Here is a 25,119-nt window from a genome sequence, read left to right on the forward strand (position 1 = left end):
TATCAGTTTCTATCAATTTAACAGTCATATTTTCACTTTTTTCCATCTCTATTTCAGGCACTTGAGAATCAAAAGTTTCTTTCTCCATTTTTCATTACTTCATCTTTTCGTTCTTTTTCTTTAATCTCTTTAGATGTTTCATCTCCCATTTCTTGATCTTTCCCAAACACTTCACTAGCTACTTTCTTCTTCATTCTTTGATTCTTCAAATGCCCCTACCGTTATTTCCATATATTTTATTTTGGCTTCAATTTTCTTTCTAAACTTCAAGAAGTCGCTTCTAATCTTCTTTTAGTCCACTACCATTTGTTGAAGTTTCTCTAGCTGCTTTTCTCTCTTTTTTCTCTAGCGGTTGTTTTCTTTTCCCGACACGATTTTATTTTGCTCCTAATCTTAACCTTCATGTCCTCCTGTCGGCTTTCATCTCTTCCAGTACGGCTTTCATCTCAGCCTTCATCTCTTCATATCCGGCTTTCATCGTAGCCTTCATCTCTTTCTGTCTGGTTTTTAATTTTTCTAGTCCGGCTTTTACAGCTGCTAACAAGTCCGTGAACTTCACTTCCTCCACCATGGCGTTTTCCTGCAGGCGGGTCGCTGGTATTCATTCGCAAATCCCACTTCTGCACTGTAAAAAAAAGTTCGCTCTTTACAGGCAAAAGTTTTGTAAAGTTACAGAAATCAAAAAGTTACACAAGAATTTCCTGTAATGGTAACAGGTTGAAAGCAAACTGTGGCTGGTACAGCTAATTTGTCTGTAACATTACAGATAATGTTTCAGTAGCCGCGCGGAAGAATCACGTGACTGACTGGAAATCAGCCAATCAGAAGAAAAGTGTTTGAAAGCTAGTTGCAGAAAAAAACATGGCTGAATGCATGTTGGTTGTATAGCGCAGGTAAGTAAGAAAATGTTTACAATTACGTTTGAAATATTTTTTGTTCATTATATGCAGATTATTCTCATGCACTTTGCACTGTTATATGTAGTGAGTAAGTATTTAAACGTTTAAGCTTTGCGATTAATTAATATCAGTGTTCGTAATGTCTAATGAGTTGAAAGAGTGCAGAATATTTATTCCAAATGCAGATCTAATAGTAGTATTTTGTCAATGTGCATCCGATAAATTACGCCTTAAATTGCCCGTATTATTTATAACTAATTATTCAAAAATTTAATCACTGTTGTGGTATTTAATTGAAACGGTAATGTGGTTGTTGAAAACAAAATTAATCATGTTAGCGTTCGTTTGCAATCGTCTGACCAAAGAACGTTTGACATCTTTTTCCCGGCAGGCCTTGCGAGAAAAGTTTATGTAAACATTTAGAATTCTGAATGTAATGTATATATTTTTTTTGCTTACTAGGTTTAGTTTATTCTTTTTCTAGGATTACCTAATTAATTATACTTGGTTTATAATTCAGTCTAATATGTTTATATACGAGTGTGTTATGAAGTAAAATTACAAAAACTTGAACAATGCGGTCGAGAATCTCGTTTATTCTTTAGTGTAATAATATTATTTTTTCAATGGTATTAATTTCTTACGAATATGTTATAATTCCAAAATGAAGTAATTATATTGATTAAAAATATGTCGCATCATACTTTTCGTAATGTTTTGGTTTACTAACTAGATGCAACTTAATTATTCCATATATTTTAATATACCAATATCAACAGGGAAAAGATGGAAATGACCTAAAATATTTTTCTAAAAATTCGTTAAACTAGTTATAAAAGAAAACTAAAATTTTGTACATTATTTCCAAAAATATTCCATTACTATTTTATAAATTACAAAATTTATTATATTGTATATATAACTACCATTGCATACTTATAAGTTTTTAAACATTTAATGTAGAATTTATGTTGATTTTGTTTTGCCCAATTTTAATACAGTTTTGAAGTATGATAGTCTTGTTACTAGGATAGCATGAATCTGCTAATACAAGTTTAATATATTTCTTGACAAATGTTTCTCTTATTTATGTAATATAATATATAAATTATAAAATAAGTTTTCTTAAAAATAAATTATGATTGTGTATTGGAATTTAAAACAATTCTGTATCTGTATGTTAGTATTAAAAATAAAATAATAATAAATTTTTAATGAAGCATTGATTTTAGCATTAACAATTGTAAATATATATATATACTCACACATGAATAAATGGAAATGCAAGTTACTTTTCCTTACAAAGCCGTTCATGAATATATACTTCCCTTTAGGCTGATAGCCTTTGCATGCTTTGCCATATTCTATCAATCCAAATGATGCAAATATGCAGAAAATTTTACTTTCTTTGAAAGTTAATGCAGGAAATAAAATTCAGTGCATTTGTATACTACATTAGTTCTCTTATAGCTTGGTATTTAATTGTCCAATGATTTACTAGTCCAAACTAATGCAGAATTCAGATATTGTTCAAATAAAAGAAAATTAATAAGGTCTGATTGTTAGACGTATATATGAAGATTTATTTTTTTAAATATTATTTTAAGTCAACTAAATTAATTTCAAATTTAAGTAAGTATTCATGCCTTTCAGTAGCATTATTTTTGGAAATCTTAAATTAAATAACTGAATGCAATATTTCTTGTTAATAAAAGAAAAGCAATGTTATGAAAGACTAGCGAAGTGGATTTGCAAGTTCTAATTACGAAAGGTCCCATGCTCTAAGGGGTCATTTTTAAAAATACTTAATTAAAAAAAAAGTATTTAACGTAAAACTTCCAGCTTCACACATGTGGAATATTAATTCTATATATTTTATCTCATTTTATTGATTAATTTCATAGCATTTCGTGTGACACTAGTAGAAATTATTTATTAAATTTTATGCAGTTTCTGATCTACATTTTGATTTTGTTATTAATTACGTTAGGTTACATAAGATTTAAAATTATGTAAGGTACGAAAACCTTGTGCATCTATTAATATATGCTGAAGTGAATGAAGTTGTGTCAGTGAAATTTTTTAAAATCAAAAACAAATTTCTGTGGAAAATTAAAGATATAAATTCTAATTGCAAACAAAGGGGTGAATTTGAAAGTTATCAAATAAGCCAAAGTGTTGGTAATTTTTGCAGTTTTGCAGAAGATTTTTATACTGTGCAGAATGGGAATATGATGTTTGGTTTTCTTAGTACAGTCAAAAGTCGTTAATCCGGACTCGTCGGGACTTCGGCGATTCCGGATTATCGATTTTTCCGGATTACAGATCATCAGTTTAAATCTGGTAAGATGGCATGCAGAAATTATAAAATTAAAAATATGAAACCGTAATTTATGAAATAAAGAACAATTATGATCTAAAGGGTATCAAAAAAAAGCTTAATATTTATTTCTTTACTTTATTAAATATTTCTTTCAATGTAAGTTGTTTAAGTTGCTTCGTTTTATGTGATAATACTTTCTCTTTAATTCTATAAACAGCAATAATTTCTTCTTCTGTTCCGCTGTTGAAGTCCTATAATTGCTGTGTCGAGAATGCCGACTAATTTGTCAATCGAAATTTTTTCGTTTTCAATAACCTCTGTATCACTTTCTTCACTATCGGAAGCGAATTATATTGACGAGGAATTTGATTTAAATCATAAACAAGACGGAGTACATCGAGAGGAAATACTACATTTAGTAAGGAATTATAAGCCAAATAAAATAAAACATCTGCCCTGAAGATAAGGATTGCTGACAGATGAACATCCAATACATTGCGCGCCGCGGCGTTTCCCCTCCCCGCCGCAGAGTAGCGTGAAATTGATAAACAGCAGATTTCTGAATGGTTAGATAAACAAAGGATTATGCCTTTATCCATTTTTTTGCAGCAATTCCACTTTTTGTTTAATGGACTTCGAAACATACTTTCGCTTTAGAGATCCTTTACATATTAGTAAATATATATCGGAAATTCTATTTGACATAATTGAAAGTTCAAGCTTACGTTTATAAAATTGCTCTAACAGTCTTCAAAAAATAATAAGCCGGATCCAGTTCGAAGATTAAGGAACAACGCAATCTGTAACATTAACTGAATTAGATAATTTTAGCTTAGCTTATACCATCCATTATACATTAAACGCACATGTGTAAACGTATTATGCGCATGCGCCCAAGCATATTCGCAGCCGTAAAGGTCTTACGCGCATGCCTCAACGCGACGCATGCGCAGAAAGTTTGTAGCTTTGAGGTCCGGATTATAGATCAAACTGAAGTATTGCAACTTAAACAAGTAATTTAGCTTAAAATTTATTTGAACTTAATTTTCTAATTTATTTTGATCATGTATATTTCATGTGTCATAAGTCTTTAAAATGAACTTAATTCTCATACTATTTATTAACACAAATTTTTTAAAGAAGAAAAAGTCACATTTGTTTTGCTTAGTTGCCCGCGAAAATTAAAAAAAAATATTTGCATAATTATCCCCCTTTTAATGCATTTAGGAAATGAATATCCCAAGATTTTAAAATGGATTTATCGACATAATGATATATAGAGAGGAGTTATGTTTACTTGCAGACTTTTTTCCTCCTTTTTACTAATATTATAGTATGAAAATCAAGGGGAAAATTAAGCAATAATTTAATTTTGAAGGATGTGATTACAGTAAAACCATAACCAATCAAAAATATTCATGAATGAACTACTGGTAACTATCATAGTATTATTATATAAAAGAAACCTACATTCCAATAAGAATGTTTAGTAACATTAACATTTCAGTATCTGATAATAATAATCTTCATTCCTACTTCCCTATACCTTGAATTTCATTCTTATTATTGCCCAATGCTATTCCCTAGACCTCAAAGCATTTATTGCATCTGGAACTGCAATTTGTGGCGTCTTCTACAGCATGTAATCACCACTCAGTTTGTACTACCACGAGCAATGATCTTCAGAATTACCGGATTGCATTGCATATTCCATCCCACCCAGCTTTAGAACCAGATTTTGAAAATTAAAAAAAATATTTGCATAATTTTCCCCCTTTTAATTTTTCCCCCCATTTAGAAAATGAATATCCCAAGATTTTAAAATGGATTTATCGACATACTGATTGTTTTCGTCATACTAACAAAGGCAAACTTTTGTACACTAAAGGCCCCGTTGAATCTTTCTCTTCTAACTGTTGAATATTATGTCAGCCTAATACAAAAAATGATCTATGATAGTGAAAGGAAATACCAACTGCCATTCACTGTGCAATTTTGCCATATCAGCTGCATATTCATCTTCTCTAATTATTTATGTATGATCTGAGGCTTAAGGAATTGCAAGAACAACAATGAGAATGAGAGAAATTCAAATTATAAAGAAATGAGATAACTTATTAGATGTCGCAATTATGTGTATTCTTATTGAAATAGAGGTTTCTTTTAAAGAAATAATATTGTGATAGTAGTAGTTTATACATGATTACTTTTCATTTGTTATATTCCTACTGTGATTGTGTCCTTTGGAAATTAAATTATTCGTTTAATTTTTCCCTCTCAATTTTCGGAAGATAAAATTAGTAAAAATAAGTGGGAATATAGCATCAAGAGCATTAGATATCCCCATTTTCTTGAAGCTGTTCACTATTATTGTTTTATAAATAATAGGCCATGCACCCAAAATCCACTAGCAAATCAGTTAGTAAGATGAAAACGACCACTATGCAGACGAAAAAAATTTAGGGTAACTTGTTTTGTGAGCGCCTTAAGGAAGACAAACATTACCTAAATCATTAAAACAATTTCAGAATCCTGTTGCTAAAAGAAAGCTTAGGGAAAATGTTGTCCGAGTCCCAGTGATTCATTTGGACCAATATGTAATATTGTTTTAGAAATTTAAAGTAATAAATATAATATTTTTCGAATGCTAAAACAGTTCGAGAAATTTATTCAAGTTCTGAATTCTGAATTCTGAATATAAGTATACTGTATATTATATTTAATAACTATGGTGGCTTCATTTATGAAAGACTTGCATATTGGCTGTTTTTGTACAATGAACCTTCTCTAAGCTAGCTATGCGTGATTCCTGAAGATTTTGATCTTTTATGATATTGGGCATCTTAGAGAAGTTATGTTTACTAATTAGTTATTTTATGAGGAATGCTGGTTAAATTAAAAAAAGTGATTGACTGAGGTAGCTTGTAGTAATGAGACGGTTCACTGTAATGCAATTTTTTAAAGTATTTAAGCTGTTCCTGATTACTTAAGATATTATAAAGAAATATGATAAAAAGTGTTATATAAGCACATGTTTAAAACATCTATTAAAATAATTTTTATAAACTTTTTAAGAGCATGATTATGATTTTAAAAGAAATGTTTTTTTTTCTTTATTTAGGAGACATGGTTTACAAAGAAGGGGAAAAACCATTCATTTTTTCCAAGCAGTCGAAACGAATTTTTATGAAATGTTATATTGTGTTATTTTTTAATTAATTCTTTTTTTAAGGTTTTATGTAAAGTTTATGAATTAAGTAATAAATTATTTTTACTTCTGTATTTTAATTAGCATATTATTTGCTTCATAATGTTTCACAATAAAATTATAAATTCAATAAGCTTCTTAATTAACATGCTGTAATATATATAGAGAGGGAGAGCATAAAGTTTGTTTTCTGTTGTCACATGTATATTTCACAATTTTGTATGCAAATCTCGAAATTTATAATAACTAAGAATACATTTTAGTATCATTTTATAAATGGTAATTATTAAGCTTAAAGTTTTATTACATATCACGTTTGTAAAAAATTAAAATACATTAAATTTTAAGCTAAACTGAAGTATTAATTTTTGAAACAAATTTGTTAAAGGCATAATTGTATTAAGCATCAAGAATTTTAATGGAAGCAAGGCTTTAAAAATAAAGGTCAGTTGGTGAAGTTTTATGCTTATTCAAAAAGCATGATATTAGGTTTTTAATGAAAGACTTCTATCTGTTAATTCAAAGGAAATTATTTGAAGGTAGGGTAAAAACGTTAGGCAGTTGCCATCTATTACTTCAAACAATAGCAGACTGTTGTCAAACACTGAGTGCAGATAAGAATAAAAAGGTTAGTTGGACGTTGTAATTCAAGCTTATGAACAAAATTTTGAATTCCTTGTAGTAACAAAATAAAGTTCATTGCTATGTTGAATTCTTTAATTTACTGAAAATGTCATTTTTTAGAAGGAGAGAATATAATATTTTTGAAACATGAAGAACAGCTGTTCTGAGTTCTTCATAGAAATATTTCACAAAATGTCTTTTATTGTAATAATATGATCATATCAACATGCAACACGTTTAATCATATAAGTTAAATCTAAAGGAACATGTGTCTATTTTAGCTAAAATTACTAAAAAGAAAGTTCTAGAACATATCTTAATAATTGACACTAAAACATGCAAATAAAGTATACTGTTTTTTTTTCAGCTATTTTACAGGCCAAATATAAATTCCAGATGACTTTCCATTATTTTATGTAAAGGATATACATGTAATTTAATGTAAGGAGTAGCATATCAATTTGAACTTAATTATCAAATTAAGCTCAAATCGATTATTAATCAAAATGATATATATACCTACAGATATCATTGCTTTATATGCATTTCAATGCATTTTATTATAATAAGCATTATTTTAGACCAAAAATCTATTACTTTTATACACATATCCTTTAGTATTTCATCTATGAAAAATATATTCTACACACATATAATTACTTAATGAGATATTAGAAGGAAATAATCTGAAACCTTTACAGATACAACCATTGGAATTTTACGTAAGAAAAGTATCTTCTACTCACATAATAACGTGCTGTAATAATACAAGCAAATAACCTGTAACGGTTACAGATATATCTGTTGAGATCTTACATGAGAAAAACATGTTCTTTTTACATAATTATTTGATGTAGTATTACACGCAAATAATCTGCAAACATTACAGATATATCGTTTGGGATTTTACATGAGAAAAACATGTTCTTTTTACATAATTATTTGCTGTAATATTACATGCAAATAATCTGTAACCATTACAGATATATCGTTTGGGATTTTACATGAGAAAAATATGTTCTACTTACATAACTATATGCTGTGATATTACAAGAAAAAGATCTGTAACCATTACAGGCAAAACTCTTGTAAAGTTACAAAGAAAACACCTGTTGCTGTTACTCAACCTATGGCATCCCAGTTTCCATGAGTTTTCTTAGTAACCTTACAGATTTTTTTTTACAGTGTGACACTGATGCGTTTCTTCGGGTTCGTGGATTTGGAGTGATTGACTACAACACTTAATGAAAAATCAAAGCACAATTTATTCGTCAGTATTACAGAAGACAATTCCAAATATGCGTTACAGTCGTCGAAAAACTACGATAAACACGCTGAAACAATCAGCAGCACAGCCTTCAGACTATCAGGCTACAACGGTGAAGACAGCTTCACGACAAAGCACTAAAGTACAGCTTCCGACTCGGGTCGGTCGCTCTCGGAGCTCAAGACGCTACTACTGACCTCAATGTGCTCTCGATACTCTCCACGATAACACTTCACGATAAACTGCTACTCCGCGTACAGCAGGTTTTATATAGCTTTCGACTGCTTTCGAGAACATTCTGGGGTAAACCTGTAAGAATTCGTTCCAGAATGTTCTCCTTCCGTCTCTGGCATATTGCGAATTTTTTCATCAAATGTTGCCAAATGGGGGATTTCGTGCCAAATCTGGCAATCCAGCATTTCCTTTCCATTTTTCGGCAATCCTAAACCCGCTTTGCGGGGAACCTATCTTACCGCATCCCGGGTATTTCGTAGCAATACTTTACTGCTGGGTTGCTGGGCATGAAGGATGAATGATGAAAAATAATGAATTAGCAGATGGTAAAGACAAAATCAGCGGTGGAAGTATCGATATATCTTGTTCATTTTATAGACATGCAGACGCTCATTATTCAGAAAATGCTTACCAAATGACAACAGTTCTGGAATAGCCAAGTGAATAATAAACTCAGACCGATAAAATACAGAGTGGTGGGAGATAGGTGCATATCGTAAGAAAGGTTTTTGGCCCTCCTGCGAACTGGTCACTTTAGTCTTACTCATCGACATCTTGACTTCTGTTGAGCGGAGAGTAGGAATTAATCTGCACAGAATGTGACTTGCCTTTAACCCATTCAGCATATTTTAGTTGGCTGCCCATGTTTTACTTTCCTCTCGCTGTTTATATTTTATGAATGCAGCCTCATACCTCTTCAGATTCGAAGCTCATTTTAACCTATTTAACATCTTTAAAACGCATTAATTTGTACCACAATTTGGGCTGTTTACAATTTTTTTTTTTTACCATTTTGATAATGTGGTTTTAAGTTTTTACAAATTATGTAATGATCTAAACTTATTCTAAAGTACACTGGTTATCATAAATTAAGGAAAAAGCCCCAAAATAGCAATAACACCCTCAAAAATAAGCAAAACCGTGTAAAATTTGACTATGTTTCCAAGTAAGAGTAGCTGAGTAAAACTCCAATATGCAAATTAGTGGCGCTGCACTCGGAATACGTCATCTGCGAGGAGCATAAAAGTCCATGTTTGAGAGCAAGCCCACATATTTCATTGTGATAGTGATATCAGAAATCTGAGATAGTCAATTCGTTACAATGACCTCCAGGCATCATTTGCCTGCAGAACTACGATGGAGAGCCCTTGGGAGACTAGAGGTAGGACAAAGTCAAGCAGAGGTGGCCAGATGGCTAAATGTGAGTCCTTCTGTGGTTCATAGACTTTGGAGGCAATTTCAAACCACAGATTCGGTATCTAAAGGAGGTTCAGCCAAGGACGGCCAGCTGCTACGACGAGCGTCGATGACCGATATTTGATATTATGTGCACGCAACTAGAACCGCTATAGAACCGCTACTCCGATTCTTCTTAGATCCTCCCTTGCTGCAGCCACCGGAAGGTTGGTGTCAACGTCAACTGTGCGTAGAAGGCTTCACGAAGGTGGTCTGTATGCGAGGCGACCAGCCATTTGTGTGTCTTTCACGTCACGCCATAGGAGAAACCGTTTGCAGTGGGAACGACAACATGTCCACTGGACACCTAATCAATGGAGGGCTGTTCTCTTTACGGATCAGTCCAGGTTTAGTCAAGAAAGCGATAGCAAGCGTTATTTGATATGGAGAGAATCTGGAACCCGTTATCCTCCGTCAAACATCCGTGAAAGAGATGCATACGGAAGACAGTGTCTGTGTTGGAGGTGGCATCTCTTTGGCTGGACGCACAGACCTCCATGTCCTTCCAAGGGGAACCATGAATGCTAAAGTTTGCAGAGATGACATCCTTGATGTTTATGTGCGCCCATATGCCGGGGCTATAGGGGATGCTTTCCTGCTACAGGACCACAACGCAAGACCACACAGGGCTCCATCGTAGATGATTATCTTCAACGGGAAACAATTATGCACTTGGAGTGGCCAGCTCGATTCCCGGACTTGAATCCTATCGAGCACGTTTGGAATGCTTTAGGGAGACGTCTAGCTGCTCTCAATCCGCCCCCTTAGACCCTTGTCGCGCTTGCAACTGCTTTGCAAGAGCAATGGCTCTCGCTTCCTATGGAACTGATAGACCGCATAATTGAAAGCATCACACATCGCTGTATGTGCTGTATTGCTTCTAGATGCGATTATATTCCATATTGAAGGTACTTTTCCTATAGCAAATTAACACCTATGATTTTGTTCATTTTATACATGTGCTCATTTCTATACTACCATATTTGTCTGGTAATTTCTTTTTATGTTATTTGATACCTTACTATTTGTTGTATATTGTGGGTAAGTTTCATTAAATTCTATATGTAACATTTTCAGTAATCGTGATTTTTGTGATTTTTCCTTAATTTAGGATAACCAGTGTATATACACAGATTTAACTGCTCATTTTAATAGGTATTCGTACCGTAGCTTATAGTCATTTACTGATATGACATGATCATAGCTTGTCAGTAGAATGCGGTTTAAATTTATTTTTGACTTAATTTTGTCTTTTGCGTTTCTATTTGCTGATGTTGTTTCTTATACTAATGTCTTAGTTTTGTAGGTTCGTCAATTGTATGCATCTTTTGGATCTGATTTTCCGTATATTTGTCTGCATGAGTTTTAACTTGCGAGTTATCAGGTCAAGTATCTGGCAGATCATAATCATAGCAAATTTTGCGCCGTATCCAAATCGACAAGCCAACCCGGAGTACATCCGTAACTTCTCAAACAGATACTCTTAACTACTTAATGTCACATCCCAGTATATTTCCAGAACATATTCGCAAAGTATCCTCGACAATGTACGAGATTCTGTGAAATTTGAAGTCCTATTTACCACATTTTGATAATATTCGGAATATCCCCCAATACACCTTCCCAAGTGCTTAAGGTCTCATCTCAGTATATCTCGATGACATCTTCAAGCAAATTCGAAAATCCTAAACCCCTTGAAGAGCTAAGATTAAAGATTCATAGAATGTTTGACGACGGAAGTCCTGTAGAAAATGCACTAAGATTACCATCAAGATGTTAATTGACCGAGGCCTCAAAGCATCTGAGACTTAAAATAGTAAGGGCATCTTAATATATTCTGAGTTATCCTTAAGTTAAACCGAAGTCGTCAGGATATCTGAGAATTAAGATCCTATGACTATCCTTAATACGTACTGAGAAGTTGCTACCTAAATAGGACATCCTGAGAATAGTGTTATGGTGGTTATACAGCTAGCTTTCTCTAATCGCAATGCATGTATTTTGAAATTTTATGAGGCTGTAAAATATTGTTTTGATAGAATGCGAGTTATTTAAGAATTTACATTAGAATACCAAATATTAAAATATTTTCCATTTCGAAAAAGGCTTGTCTTCAGTATACTCTTGTCTGTAAAGGTTGATTTATTAAGAAAACTGAATGTTATATCGCGGCGTCACACTTTATGTAGCAGTTTCTTTCCCTTTATTTGCTTTCCCTTTTCTATCAATAACTAATGAAATATACTTCTTACTTCGAATTTTATTCCATTTATTTCGGAAACTCCAGTACTTCATAGGTTAGAACCAGTGGAAATAAGAAGACTTTTATAACCCATAAATCAAAAATCAAACATTTTTTTTTAGTCTTAAAACAAAATAAAAAAAAAAAAAAAAAAAACCATCCTACACTTTTGTATTCTTCACCTTTTGTTAACCATCTACATTCCATTCGCTATGCGTTATTTATTTAACCTTGACAATGAAAGCAGTTAAGCGATCACAAAAGCCAAAAATGTTTATTTTACTACATCCCACCTTGCAAAGCAGTTTGCGCTAGCAATTTGTTTTTCTTTTCTTGTTCGCCATTGTTACCTGTTTAGCTGGCTTGATGAATATTAAAAATTTTCTAACTATAACTGTTAAAGAAAACATTGTCAAATATAGGAAGCTATAAACATTTTTAATTTAAAGAAAAGATTGTAGAGGAATAATTTTCTTAGTACTATGGCTTCCAGAATATGAATATTTTGTTCAAAGGTATAAGGAATTTCCTTCTTCTTCAATGCATACATCTGTGCACGTCCAGCTCGCAGTCGGAAGATTGCGGCGAGAACATCCATTTTCTTCAAGCTTCCCGGCTAAAAAAACTCTAAATCTCTCTACAGTGGCATCTGGTGGACGATAACTCGTCACCACCTGGATTTGGCGACAGAGGTCTCTTCTATTAGGTCTCTCAGCTTCTCAATCGTCCTAACAATGACGACTTTGTATGATTCCATTTGTTTCACCACTTGGAATATTCAACCACGGCTGTTGAAGTTTGAACTATTACCTGAAATTTGAATTGTTACTTAAATATGTTTGCCAATTATGTTGAGAACAAGGAACTTCAATATTGAAGAGTTAAATTATATACTTGATTTGCTAAATTTTTTAGTATTTTTCTAATAAACATAGATACTTTTTTTAAAAACTGTAGTCTATTTTTTATTAGTAAAGACAATTTAAATTTTGCTTTATTTCTCCTCTTTTTCCTCCTTTTGCTGTGCTTACTTAGCAGATTCGAAAGTTCCGAGATTCGAAAGATTCGGATCCTGGTTGGATTCGTGGAAATTTAGCATTCTACTTACCTCTAGTGTTTTTTTCAGTGCAGGTCTTTTTCAGCTCGTAATCGTAGTGCTGCTCAGGAAAATTAGAGATAACTCATCATCAAAAGCACTAAGCTATCTAAGGCGCACTACCAGCGCCTTAGATAGCTTAAAAAATAATGCGCAGGTTAGTAGCACTGCAAAGTGGGCGACACAATCGCAGTGAAATATCCCAGTCTAAATTTTGTTATAAAAAACCAAAAAAAGAATCTTTGAGGATTAAGTAAAACTCAGTGGCAAAACAGATGGTATAATCATTCATGTAAAAGGACATTCACCATCCATATTCCTGACAAAATTCCTTCCAAATGTATTTCAAGTTTTCACTGCCATAAATATTTTCCAATATATTACAGAAAATTTAATGTTATGTATGTATATGCTCTTGTTGTAGGTTAGATGCCACTATTATTAGTATGATTTTGGTAACAGTAATATTATTCCATATGCTTTGAGCTGGAATTCATTCCATTTCGAAGAATGCGGAGAATTATCTTCTTGCCCTAACACCAACTAATGCTAGGAGAAAGACAACAGGCTAAACAAAACTGAATGTAAGAAAACATTAAGCTGATTAATATAGATTTTATAACAGAAATGCTTTCAGTGATTCAAGACCTTCAGTTGCAGCTACTATTGATCCTTTAGGTACAGAAATTAGGCAACAGTACTGTTATGTGCGTCAAGTTCGTAATGGATTGAATGCCCACAGAACCCACTATAGCTTTATAAAATTTAATTTACCAAACGAAACACTTTAAAGTTCTGGAACTTTCCACAAAAAATGCTCGTATAGCTCTTCTTAGTATGAGAGAACACAATCAATAGTTATCCCTTCAAACTATTAAGAAAGTTAAACACAAGCCAATATAAAAGGCCTCAGATGCATAAGTGATCTCTCATTACTCTGAACTTAACTCAAAATGAACCTAAACTGATACTTTGATATTTTTGTATGAGCCGGTGCCAGCGCGAACTTTATCGTACTATTTCGGCCCATCAGATAATCCCCGGGTAGGGTACTCTCGCGTACGAAAACCTCATGGAGAAACTAGACTGAGGTTGTCTGCTGTCTTATACAGTTTTTCCTCTTCCGCCAAGAAATTTTCAGTACCTTCATGTTTCGAAATTGCTGGAGGCATATGCACTTACAGTTGCATAGGAATTGGACTCAAATGTCACCAAACGGTGACAAAAATTAGTCTCAAAAACCATCGCCAGCTTGGTATTGCTATCTCGCCAATCTGGGCAGATAGCTATTTACCTCAATGTTTAAATGGACTTGAACTTTTAACCTTATTTTTCCAGCGAAGCTTCGCATTCTCGAAACCTTTCATGTTACGCTGTACAAGAGATACTACAATTTACATACTAGTTCTTCAAAATTATTTGCATATATACAAAATTCGTATCAGTACTGAATCGTTCAAAGCGCTTCTGTTAAAAAAAATCTACGCCTCTTAATACTAGGGTTTTGCCATTCGGCGTAATCTCTTTGGGTTTTAAATCCTACTACCAGGCATATCTTTAAATTCTAAAAATTTTGCCACCCCTAAATTTAGTTGCTCAGAGCTTCCACTGAATTCTGAAAATTTTACTATCTCTAAATTTTGCTGCACTTTACTTTGTAGAGAAAGACATTAGGATTTTTGATGCTGAGAGACGTGAAAAATGAGCAATGCCCTCACCGAGACTTGCACTTGGATCTGACCATTACACCATTACTGAGCTGACAATTACACCACGAAGGCACGCTAAGAAGGCGGAAGAAATACCCCTTTTAAAGGGCAACTGGAGGTTAAGAGACCCAATCGTCAAATCCTGGTGGTGGAGGATCATCATCCACCACCTTTTTTGTTTCGAGTCCCACTATAGAGACACCAGAGTTTTGGATGCTGAGATGAAGCTATGAAAAATGAGCAATGCCCTCGCCAGGACACGAACGTGGACCTCTCGAATACGGGTGAGTGTGCTGACCATTACACAACAAACGCATGCTAAGAAGGAGGGAGAAATACATTATAACTTCTTTAAATGTTAAGAATTTTGTCGCCTCTAAATTTTACCAGCCAGTGCAACCGCACCTGTCGCACCGAATCTGGTGCTGGCCCCCGAGCCGTCTGAGTGGCCATGTACTTGCGTATAGAAATATAAAAAAGGACGAAACTAAAATGTATTCTGCATAGAAAATGCTAATGTTTGTTGTAAAAATGAGCTTCCAAGAATCAGTCCATAACTTATATTTGGCACTGAAGACATTTTTGACAATGTTTTAGTTTCTTCTTGGAAGAGCAAATTTTCTTGATTTAAAGTTACTTTTGATCAATAGTGAGCCAAGTAAGACTTAACGGTTTGGCAATCCTTTCCTTGAAAATGCAGTAGTTAAAAACTTTAATTTTGATGAAGCTATGAAAAAAAAAATTTCAAAGTTTGCAAGAAACAGTTTTAACTTTTTTATTAATAGAAAAATTTTAAACATTTGTTTAAATCATCAAATTATTAAGTTTTCTTAAATGCATGTTTGCCTCCTGATGTAAGGATTTTTTTTTGTTTTCCAGATCCTTTTTACAATTTAATTTTAATTAAATATTGTTAATTGTATATTTGTGCTGACATTTATAGGTGATCATTCCAATAAATGGAGGGGGGAAGGGAGATTTCCACTGAGGCCTCGATAGGTGTAGGTGTGCCACAGAGTTTGCTATTTTCTCTTGGGTTTGTAAAAAAAATATTCCTCAGGTGCAGTAGAAAATCATTTGCAAGGTATCCTAATTACTCTGAACACATTTTAAAAAAAAATATAGATTTGTGGATCAGAGTGCTGTTTTCTCCTGAAGACTTATAACAGAGATAAATTCTAAAAATTTTGCCCATACTGTATATTTTTTAGTTGTGTACATAATAGTACCTTTTAGCATTGTTGGCACTGCTGTTGTTACATTTTAAATAGAATGAAAAAGATTCTACGCTTTTAACTGTTTGCCTTTGCGAATGTATTACAAAATTACTATTGATGTAGTAGTTAGTCCTCAGCTATTAGTTGCTCTTATCTTTCGAACGATTTACATTTGCAGATTTTCAGGGTATTAACGATACAACGATCAGTGAAACTATAATACTAAGATGCATGTTCTCCTCAACATCCCCTGCCAGAAAAAATAAGTGTGACTAATTCCATGGAGCTTTTACGACAAGACAACAGGCGTGGAAAATCTGAACGCTAATTTGTTGACTTTACATAATTTTTTTTAAGTGTGACCAAATTTATGGGACATGCTGTGTATCCAACTTTTGATTTGTTTCATAATGTAAATTAACGTATACGTAATATAAATTTTAACATAGCGTGATATAAATAACGCGATATAAATTTTATTTGTGTCGCAAAATGTCCTTTGTGATAGGAAAATTCCGTTTATGTATTTGAATTCAGCAACAAAAATGTCATCAAATTCACGTATTTCGATCTGACAATTGAAATTCGAAACAAGACTTTGAAGCTTGCAGAAATATACACAATAACAACGTCAAGGGCAGTGTCACATTAAAATAAAGAGAACGAGCTCGAAACAAGAGAGGAAGCTAGTACCGTCAAAAATTGACGTCATTTGATATTTGCACCTGCCGCGACACCTGCGGGGGAGGAAAATAACTAACCCTTTGAACTTCTACCGAAAAAAAGAAATTGAACTATCTTTCACCGATGACTCATCTTCAAGTTCATTAGCAGAAGAAACATTAATATGAATAAGTGTCATTAACACGCTCTGCAGAGCTGTTTATTTTGCCTTCTTACATTCAATTAAACATTTAGGAAATTACAGCCAAAATGCTTATGCTTGCCGTGATCTTTGTTGCTGGGTTATGAAGGGTACTGAGCTTAATTTGATATATCTTAAGGCTACTTCTTAAGGCACAAAAAATGCCTTAAGAAGAAAATGTGTTAAAAGTGTTTCTTCGTTTATTTACCCATTTAAAATCCGCAAAAACTTTAAAATACAACATTTCCTCATCATTTGTTACGTTTATAATAATACAACAAAAATATCCTAATATAAGTCTTTTGATTTACTATTTATTTTTCTCCAGATCGATCGTAAGACGTCTTAAATGTATTCTTAGGTTTAGCTGACTTAAACGTAAAGTTTTCGTTTTTGCGTGTCTTTACAAAAGTCGTTTAATTAATTGCCATTTTATTTAATAGTACAAAGAACAAGTTAGTTTCCATCGCAAGCCAGCTTAAATGCTAGACATGTTTCTATTGGCCACAAATGTCTCAAACTTTCCAACCATTTAATTTTGTTAAATATATAGTTTTACCTGGAAAATAACTATGTGAGGGAAAAAAACGAAAATCACCTACAATAGAAAAATAATATTCGGAAAAATATATTTTTTATTTTGTATTTACTTCTTATTACTTATTACTAAAATATCTTAGGGAAAGGAAATTTGTTTATAATCTTTATATTCTCCTGGACAAGTATAATCACAAAATACTAACATGATCATACAGGTTTTATAGAGATACACGACAAAGACATATTTACAAAATATCTAAAAAATCCAAAGCTATTTCAATAGGTTTCGTTAGCCGTTGGTTGGATTAACATATTCTAGCAAAGCACGCAAGGACTTCTTTCTATTTTTAGGAAAAATGTCAAGTTTAATTTCTATTCATCCGGGGCTTTCGCGGTCACTTTTAACGAATGATAATGCAAAGGAAAAACGTCAAGGCAGAGTAGTCCGCACTTAAAAATTTACGCGGTGATCAAGTAAGGTTAAAGTTTTAGAAATTTTATTCAGATTAGATTTTCAAGTTGAGAGGCAACGCAGAATATCTTGCAGAACGGTTTATTTCTAGTGTTTAAAGGTACGATAAAAACTGACAGTTTCACTGACTTTTTGCTCTTTTAGAAGATAAATATACGAAAACTGTGTCTAGGATATTAAAAAATTCATCAGTAATCAAGTTCTGTTGGAGACCACATCCACAGAAGATCAAAATCATCTAGAACCATGGATTGATATCTCGGAGAGTTTCACCATGTTGTCATTTAAACTGCTCAAGTAGCGACTTTCGTTCGCGCAGTTAAATATTTATATAGAGTATCCTAAAATGGATTGAGGGTTTTTAAAATAGAATAGTAATCATTAATAATAATTAACCTTGCTAGAATAACTATTACAATTACTCTAAGAAGAGATTAATGCGCAAAGTAGAAATATTTTTCGAATGTTTCCTTGTCTTAGTACCAGATGTCACCAACAAGTGGCACTTCAATTTCTGAAAAACTGACAATTATTCGATTACTTTTGAAAATTATATGAAAATGTTTCCAAAATGTCTACCATTCAAAATAATGATTCGTCGCAAGAAACGTAGAAAAATAGCAGACATATTCTGCAATGTCCGGAATGGAATGTCTTCACACTTAACGACTGACGGTTTGTTCCAGACCTGAGACTGAGGTAGGATTTGGTTGATATAAGAAGACCATTTTTTTTTCATCAATAAATAGTCTGTCAAATGCAGCATTTCTTTCTCCAAAATAAGTCCCCCCCCCTTTGATACCACGCGAAGCGGTTGCTGCATTTGGATTTTGTGCGGAAATATTTCCAGCCATCTGTTGGTGACATTTGGTTTTAAGGCCCACCAGCAGCCGAGCGGTAAAGTCCCTGAACACTGGTAGTTCGATCCAAGGTTCGAATACCGCAAACGGTCTGACTGCATGATCGTTTTTGTGCTTTCCCCCACGTGTAACGTGTTAATACGAGCCAGTTTTCATTAGAAAATCCTCCACGAAGGCATCCCTCTCTTCCGTATAGTGCCTTAGGGCGGAACACGTAAGTAATAATAATAAGATACCGGAGCGTACTGCATAAGTTCCTGACCTCACACATTAATATGCTGCACGAATAATTTAAATATCTGTTGTTATTTACTTGTAATTCCATTTTAGGTGCAGTCAGTACTTTTTAAGGTATCTCGTATCTGCAAAATGAATAATGTTTAGTCATAATTCATGCAACTCCCAACTTCCAACGTAGTCAGAATTCGCAGTTTTCCGAAATCGCTATCTTCCGAGAAAGCTTTCTAATGTGCTTATAATAAGAACCTCATAGTTAAAATATATACTTAGAACAAATGTTTACCTTTCAAGGATTTTGTGATTAACAAACAATTTTAGCCGATTTGTTAGCAATGTTCATCTTTCGTTTCTTCGGATTCACAAAAAATTCCACAGTACTCTTTGAAGTAACCGCCCATGGCTTCAGATGATTTTGTCCTTCTGCGTGGAAGCGGTATCTTAAGACACGTACTCAGTACTCTTATTTAAATACGTTCTCAGGAATACTGGTCATTTTCAAAGGTGGCTGGCTTTGAAAGTTGGTTGTGTAAGAGATTTCACTTTTGTTCAAGATTACAACATCAAAAAAATTAAATGGATTTCATATCGCTGTTTAAAGTTTTTAATGTGAACTTCTGTTCGTATTAAATTGCACATAAAATAAAATGTACATTAAAAAAAACCTAATCTGAACCTAATAATCATGAATAACCTAAAAAAGCCTAATAATCATGAATAAAGTTGCAAGCAATTGATAATATCTGCAGTTTTATTCCTATATTCTAACAAAACAATATAAAAGAAATTCCAAGTCTTGCCTGTTGATATTTTTTATGATTTCATGATTTGACATCAAGCGTTTCAAGAACATACTTTTCCACGAATGAATTTTACGTAATCGCGTATGTTGGATTTACAAAATTTGCTTGCTTATTTTTGGCGACTGTGATGAAACTAAACCGCATGTGGTAATCATCGCTCATCCTATGCCATGAAGTTTAGAAACAACGCAGACATCTTGCTTTAAGATAGATACTCAGAAAAGTACCAATGGTTAGCCTACTTTCCACCTGTAAAAAACGGAAGCTATATATTGGCTATAATAAATGCTATGTGTAGAGTATTTATCTTATCATATCGGTTGAAAGTTAATATGAATTTTAAAATTATCTTTGTGATTTTCACACCCAATGTAAACAAGGAGCACGTTGTTTATGTCCGAATAACCTTCAAATGAGTTTAGGCAATAGGAATACTTTAATTACGAACAATAACAAAACCTTGTGTGGGTTTATTTGACCTTGAGCCAGTGTCCAAATACATTTGATTTGCGTGGGGAAACAAAGGTCGTCTATAAGACATTGCCGAAAGGTAAGTCAATGAGTAAAACAGAGACTAATATCTGCAGGTGAAAATTAAAATTTTTATTTAAACGTGATTAGCAAATATTGTTTACCAACTTTTAAGTTAAATTACGTAAACTATGACAAAGCCCACAAGAAGCTACACTTCAGTTTTACCTGAAGTTATGTTCTCAGTTAATCATTTGAAATAAATGTACTGTGTTACTGTATATTGCAAAAGAAAATAAATGCAACATTTTTTTTTCATTTAAAAAATAACATTCATATGGTGATTATTATTTCATTAACCAATATGTAAAAACGATTACTTCGTAAGCAAAGATGGCAGGGAAACGCGGTAGCAAATTACAGTTCAGCATGACTGTCTTGAGCTTGGCCAGACATGATTTTTAATGTAGCGTAGTTGTTGAATGTGAGAAAGCAGAGAAAATGACTGTTTTCAAAGGAAATAGTCAAAAAGATAAACCTCACAATAGCACCTATGCAGCAACATCGTCAAGACTGTGGAAGCATTCGAAACAACGAGCAGTTTAAGTCAATAAAGTGAGTCTGGTTGGTATTGTTGTTCACTTTAAAAACTTGACTTCCCAAATGCAATCAATTTTCTTCGCCATTTTTCTGTCATCACAAGACGTGATTAAATACGTAGCCATATTTCTGGCACACACTGTATATGGCTCTTGTCTTTATTCAATCAATGCATGTTAAATATAAAACTGGTAATGTTGGAAGACAACAGGGAATTATTCTTCTTTTGCTTGCTTAAATATTACTTTTGAACATAGAGAGTTTGGCTTTCTTTGGGACCACAAACTATTTCCAAACCCTAACAGACGTTAAGCGAATTATCGCTATGTCTGAAATTAGCTACAAAGACTTGAAAGGTTTAAAACAACCTTTTTATTAAAACAGAACTTGAACGTAAGTGCACTTCTTGTGCTTAATAAAATCAGCCAGCATTTGTGGCGATGAAACTAAAGTAAGAGACGAATTTAAATTAATAATGTAGGCTAGTTGTCAAAGAACAAACAATCACATTTAAATCTGAGTTAGAAAACTCTAACTGGAATATCAGTTTAAACGGCTGCATCAAAAACACAAAAGATGAATAATAACAATCTTATCAAAGATGGCAGAACTAAGTAACGTGGCCGCGAGAGTAGAAACGCGCTCTGTCTCAACATCCCAAAACCTCATTTAAATAATCTCTAATACTCTCTAACTCATTTGAGGAAACGGAAAGGAGAAGTTATAGTAAAGGCTGAAATTATAAATATCTGGTTAATTTAAATAATAAATGCTACAAATATGTTTTTGAAAGGTTACTTAATTAATATAAAATTCTGCTTGTTAAGTAATACAGAACACAATATGTCGTAAAACATTTTTTTAATTAAAAATTAATTTTAACCTAAAAAATGAAATTTATGTCTAAAACATTTTTTTTTTTTTCAGATTGCATTTAAAATTATGATGAGATAGTGTACTTTGTTCAAGTTACGTTAAAGTGTTCAGTACGAAAACAAAAATAGAGCAATTTTCACTTAAAAATAGAGCATCATACACTCTTTTATTGAGATTTCTGCACTGGTAATTCGGTAAAATGTTAACTTTCTAGTTTATAAGCAATTTTTTGAAGATACATAGGTCCAAAAAAGTATGTGATATCTTGTGTAACGTTAAATCTTATCTCAAATGAGTTATAAAACAGAATAGATAATATTTAGGTTTTAAGAACTAAAATTTATTCCTTATATGCACAAATATGTTTTTATTTATATAAGAAACATAAAATATTTTAAATGGTACTTTTACAAATCGGTTCAAAAGAATCAGTTTTGCATTTGAAAGCAGTGACGAATTCCTGCATCTTGTTACTTCGCAGTTTATAAGGGGATATTCCAGTGTTACAAGGAAGATTTAGAAAAGACTTTATAGCTCTGATTCATAGAAGGAATAAATTCTTTTTGCTTTTTGACTTCCTACTGTTTATTTGCATTTTAAAATATTTTGCTCTAAAGAGAAATAATTATGTTTACTTGCGTTGAATACATAAAATAATTCATATTAACCCATTAATTTATATAATTCTTTAACTGCATCATGGTTTAGCCTTTTTCACTTTAAAATACAGTAGCTGTGAGAGCAATGGAACCTTGAACAATTATTAAATGTTACATTGGTGTCCGAAATTAAGATTACAGATGTTACGGTGAAACACCGAAACCTGGAGAATGTCGACTTTCACCGGTGAATGTCAACATTCACATAGTCTCTTGGTGTATGTTCGAAATATTTTCCAAATACTCTTATTTCTGACTTTCACCGGTCAATGTCGACATTCACCGTGTGCTAATGGTCAATGTTGAACATATAACAATATTATATTTTCTTCTCCGTAATTCAGTCGCGAATAAACGCACTTGAGACTTGAAATAAGAACTTAAGAACATGAGAACCTAAAACACACAATACATTCAAAATGAGAAAGGAAAATAATAGAAGTTAAAAACTTACTTAATTATACAGTACGTTCTAAATGAGAAAATAAAATAACAGTAATAAAAAACTTACTAAATTATGTGATTCAAATCTTATTTATTGTAACAACTTAAACTATTATGGCACTTTATGACCTCTCTTTTCGACTTTCACCAGAGCATATCTGTGATTGTCGACATACACCGGTGAGGGTCCGAATATACAAGAATATAGTGAAATATTCGGTCTTTCACCGACGTATTTGGTGAATGTTGATATTCTCCGGTGAAAGTCGAAATTCTCCAATTTCGGTCTTTCACGGTAACACAGACATAAAATGTATGATATTTCAAAAAACAATTGGCTTGTTACGAGGAAGTTTTGTGCACAAAAGTAGAATGCTATGAGACAGTCAATAGTGACATACCAAACTAAATGAGGATTAAATGTTTTACGATAAGCAAATGAAACCTAAAACAGACAAAATATGACACTTACATTTCAGAGTGATTTAATAAAGAGTATGGTCATCACTTAAAGCTTTACCTCTCTTACAACAGGTTCTCATACTGTAAATGCAATTGTTAATCATAGCATGTAACAACGAACTCTATTTTTCTAAAAGTGAGCATTCTGATGCTTGGAGGGTCCTGACGTCATGCAATGGGTTTTCCTAGAATTTCACAGATATCACAATAAAACTAAGGTCTGCAACTTCGCTGCCCACACTCTACGACGAATACTCGATTCTTCAGGAAGATCATCGACAAGCTGAGTTCTGTGTGGCTTCGTATTATCGTCCATCAAATAATTTCTTTTCCAGGAGCTCTCTGGGAAGACCTTCATATAAGGTTCAAGAACCTCATTCCTGTATATTCGTTATGTCGTCATGGTGCCGTCCTCGAGACATGATGGTGGTTTTATGGTCATATAACAAGATGCCTCCCTATACAAGGATTTCACTTCCGCCAAAGCGGTCTATTTTTTATGTTGGAGTGATAACAGAGAGCTCAAAGCTCTGTTCAGACGAAGGCTTATCAAGAATCACTCTGTGTACTGAATCTCGACTCATTATTGAAGAAGACGTGGCCTCAGTCTTGGTATGATATGATATAAGGGACGCAGCCCGACCCTCCTGGTAGACTTTACGTCGCCCTATGGCCTTTTTGCGGGCTGCGCCAGAGCAAGCCAGAAACAGCACTTTTAACAGACATAAAGAACATAACTAAAAAACAAAATTCAGATTAAAATCCCTACTGCAAGCTTATTATGATTAATCCTCTCCATCATTTCCCTGGTAATTTTTTTCAGTCTTTTAAAATAATTTAAAATATCATATATATTAAAAACATCATTTGTCTTAAACTCGTTCCTGATATCAGTAAAATATCTACATGTTTCCACATAATGCTCTGCAGTGCCCGGTTCTTTACAGATGTCACAGAGGTCAGGCTGTTGTAATTTAAACCTTTTAAAATAGGAAGGGAAACGGCCATGACCTGTAATGATTTGATTAACGTCAATGTCTGAATAACATAAACCTTTTTTAAGTTTGACAAATTTCATGTAACCTTTATTTAGATCAGACCTTTCTCACTCCTTTTCGTAATAGTCACAGCTTTCTTTGTTGATCCCTGTACATCAATATCACGAGCATTAACATCGGTAATTGCCTCCTTGGCCAGCGCGTCCGCCCTCTCATTTCCAAAATGTCCAACGTGTGCCTTCACCCAATTTAAACACAATATGTTGATCTTCTTTCAAGTCTTTGTATAATTCTCTAATATCTACTATTAAAGGGTTGTCTTGATCAGGTCGTGAGAGAGCTTGAAGAACTGTCAGACTGTCAGAATAAATATGTATATCATATTTCCCTTTAAGAGTCTTCCTAATCCATTTCAGTGAATAAAAAATAGCCATAGCTTCCGCTTGATAAACTGAGTTATAAACATTGAGTTCAAACTTATTATTCTCAATCTCTGTTCCATAATAATATATAACTTATGCGAAAGCAATGGCGTCTCCCAGACATGACCCATCTGTATAAAAGTCAATTTCTCCTATTTTTGGAGCATCCAAATAATACGGAGTAAAAATTCTTTCAGCAGAGTGAATCAAATTTTTCAAAAACACACCGTGTTACAATACAATCTCCATATAATTTAAAATCTATATTTCCTGTTCTTAAACGAAATTTATCATAATAAAAAACAAATAGTTGGAGAGAGAAGGCACACCGGCCAGGATACAAACAACCTCAGTA

The 25,119-nt window shown here is 33.1% G+C and overlaps 1 long non-coding RNA gene across 1 annotated transcript; it reads left to right on the forward strand.

The window, feature by feature from the left end:
• The first annotated feature begins 785 nt into the window (after positions 1-785).
• Positions 786-6,504, forward strand: LOC146995880 (uncharacterized). The gene is made up of 2 exons (XR_015042851.1): positions 786-893; positions 6,344-6,504. It is a non-coding gene; the product is annotated as an uncharacterized LOC146995880 (long non-coding RNA).
• The last annotated feature ends 18,615 nt before the right edge of the window (positions 6,505-25,119 follow it).

Source organism: Stegodyphus dumicola, chromosome 8, assembly GCF_044657685.1.
Source record: "Stegodyphus dumicola isolate Sdum_Otavi_A_Nest chromosome 8, ASM4465768v1".
NCBI classification, from domain to species: Eukaryota; Metazoa; Arthropoda; class Arachnida; order Araneae; family Eresidae; genus Stegodyphus; species Stegodyphus dumicola.